The sequence below is a fragment of the Portunus trituberculatus genome, chromosome 5 (assembly GCF_017591435.1).
Source record: "Portunus trituberculatus isolate SZX2019 chromosome 5, ASM1759143v1, whole genome shotgun sequence".
Lineage (NCBI taxonomy): Eukaryota > Metazoa > Arthropoda > Malacostraca > Decapoda > Portunidae > Portunus > Portunus trituberculatus.
Genome location: NC_059259.1, coordinates 7131154 through 7134396, shown reverse-complemented (window position 1 = coordinate 7134396; position 3243 = coordinate 7131154). Strand labels below are relative to the sequence as shown.

General features: G+C 39.8%; 1 long non-coding RNA gene across 2 annotated transcripts; it reads left to right on the top strand.

Moving 5' to 3' along the window:
• Window positions 1-1017: 1017 nt before the first annotated feature.
• On the top strand, window positions 1018-1908 carry LOC123514515. 2 transcript variants are annotated; one of them, XR_006677629.1, is made up of 3 exons: window positions 1018-1042; window positions 1309-1513; window positions 1652-1908. It is a non-coding gene; the product is annotated as an uncharacterized LOC123514515 (long non-coding RNA). The 2 variants fall into 2 exon arrangements; XR_006677628.1 differs by having other exon boundaries at window positions 1031-1090.
• The last annotated feature ends 1335 nt before the right edge of the window (window positions 1909-3243 follow it).

Here is a 3243-nt window from a genome sequence, read left to right as displayed (position 1 = left end):
CTATCGTCTAGTTCAAGAATAAATTTCCTAATAATTCCCGGTTTTATATCAATATTTTCTAAAGCTCTTAAACTACTCGTCGCACTGTTTGTAACAGGATTTCCTATTCTTTCCCTAGTAAATACTGAAGAAAATTGTTCATTCAATAATTCTACTATGTCTTTATTTTGCTCCACTAATACACCATCTTTTCTGAGTGGTCCAATCCTATCCTTATTTTTTTTATCACTGACCTTGTAATAACTATATAATTTTTTTGGATCTTTACTCCCAGCTCTAGCTAGTTTTATCTCTGCCTGCCTTTTACTTTTTTTTATAACCTTATTCAAATCATCCCTGACCTGTCTGTACCTAATCAAATCTACATCTTCCCCACTTTTCTGCAACTCTCTGTATGCCCTCTTCTTCTCTCTGAATTGTCTATCTATCTCGTGAGTCCACCATAATGGCTTCCTGTTTCTCTGCCTTATATCTTTGTAAGGGATACACTGCATCACTATACCCTTTACTACAACCTTAAAAATATCCCACATCTCCTGTGCAGTTTTATTTCCAAAACTATCTTCCCAGTTTACCTCTCCTAATAACTGACGTAACCTACCATAATTTCCTTTCTGATAGTTTGGGACTCTAGTCTTATTCACTATATTATCCCTACTGGAATTAATGATAAATCTAATTATATGATGGTCACTGTTTGCTAAAGTCTCTCCTACCTCAGCTTCCTTTAAACAATGCTCAATATTTGTTAGTGCTATGCCTAATACCTTCCTCCCCCTAGTAGGTTTATCTACCATGTGCACTAAATAGTTATCCTGAAAACTTTCCATAAACTTATTTTCACTACCATCTCCTACCATCCTCTCCCAGTTTAGTGACTTAAGATTAAAATCCCCTAAGATAATTGTCTGACTAGTACACCCCTTATTTATCTCATCTACCATAAGGTTGTCTACATCTGCTGACTGGTTAGGTGGTCTATAAAAAGCTCCTACTCTAATAACCTTACTTTGAAGCATCAAGTCCCCAAGCTGGCATGGTGGTGGGTGTTGTGCTGGGCTCCCTTGGGGTTCTTTGCCTAGCTGTTGGTGTAAGTAAAATAGTTTTTCACTTCTTTATGCTGTGGGGTCTTGTTGTCAATGTGCTGTGGCTAAGATGGCGTAATTAAGTAGTGGGTGAGATTGTACCAAACTTTAAACACTTCTAAATAGTTTTTGACACACTGAGAATATTCCAATACTGTATAGTTAGCCGACTCATACTTTATACCTTTCTTTTCATCTCATCTGCAACATTTTGTCTGTACAGATGTTTGTCGGGTTTCTGAAGATGCGTCGATGTGTTATCCACGCAAGCTTCCCCAACCCACCCAGTGTTCCACAAGACGACAGGCACTGAGGAGGACGGGAGCGAGCGGCTGCATGCACACCTGAACGGGACGACATTATATTCGTCCCACAGGAGTATGACTACAGCGAAGAAAGCCCAGAATAAAGTGTTTAGTGACAATGATGTGAGTATTATGGTTTGCACATTATACTTTAATCTCCACGTGTCTCATTTTAAAAGGTTTTGAACTTTTTCTTCTTATTTTTTTTCAGAACTTATTACTGTTGACGCCATTTCAATATTGTTCCATCTCTTGTTCCAGGATTCAGAACTACTAACACCAAAGGGTTTGGAGTGAACGTGAAAGACATACAACAGACACCAGACTGCTACTGCTGGTGTTGCCAAACGAACAAGAAGAGGAGGAGGAGGAAGAAGAAGATGGTGATTCTTAGAGAGGTGCCAATGAAGTTCTGAAGGTTGGCCACAAATCTTCATCACTAGTGTAGTGTATTTCATTGACCATTTGTAGAGTGGGTGGATAGATTTGTAGATTTTGTAGACAGCTATCGTTTATGCCTTAAGGACCAAATGACCAACGTTTTCACTCAACGTGTTCACTCCATGCTGGAGTTCACCATGGAGAAACACGTAGTGAATGAAGATAGCGTTCCTTGTTAGGAGACGCCATCTTCTTAATGAGGGAGTGTAGCGAGCATGCTGGCTACTGGCTAGTCACACATCAACAGCTGTGTCTTGCTGCCAGGCCATGACAGAAAATTAGTACCAAGTAATAGTTGGTAAGGGTAGTAGTAGTAGTAGTGGAGTGCTTCTCACCCTCTTGCAAGGTGTGATGTAGACGTGGCTCTGTCTGTAGTGATCACAACAACCTGTTCCTTCTTGTGTCTCGAAGATAGACCACAAAAGTGTCCTTTTTGTTTTCTGGGGTGAAGCACAAAGGTATTGTTACGTGTTTCCGAAGATGATGTTTTGTGAGTCTTTCAATGCAATACTTAATTTAAGTTTCTGGCCAATGTGTTATCACGTGGTGCAGTTTTTGTTACTTGTATTTATTTTTCATACCTATTGATATGGCATTATTTTGTGAATGATACTCCTGTATATTTCTAAGGCAACACAATATCTCTTGATATAATAAAATGCATAATGTATCGACCTGTTTTCCTATCAGTTGAAAGAGATTCAAAACAATATCTGGTTTGCAAGTGAAGTGAAATTAGTCAACAATTTGTTGCATGTCGCCACAGCGTCAGAGGTGATATGATGTCACAATATAGTTGCATGGAAATACTAGTAGTAATGTGTAAACTGAATGCATGCCAGTGTGGTGGTGTTGCTGCTTACCTCACCACTCGCTATCGCCGTCGCCTCTTTCCCATGGCACTTTTCCAAGATAAAGAGTTATGATATGAGGAGGGAGAAAAGAGAAGGAAGCACAGATGAGAGAACATAGAGAGGGAAATCTGCAAGAACGAGCTATGCAGGCCTTCGTGTGGCCACCACTCCATTAAAACAAATGACACCATTAAATTGTCTCTGTATGTGGTGTCTGTCTATTGGTGGACCACACCAAGTGTCTTCTCTCTAGGTTCATTCCTGTATATTGTATAGCATTCAGCTTGCACAATGTCAACTAATATCCTCTTCTGAAAACTGGGTGTTTTGATGAGATAGTTTGTTATACTCTTAATTCCTTCTATTCTTTCGTGTTCTTCTCTTCCTTTTCACTCTCACTCACTCACTCACTTGTATACTATCATCTGATACTCTCACTGATAGATTGACTGACTGACTGACTGACTGTCTAACTAACTAAGAAGTTGTGTAGGTGTGTGGTGTGCGTGGCCAGGCACGTGTTGCTGTACGTGAGTGTGCACGTTTAGCGATCTGGCA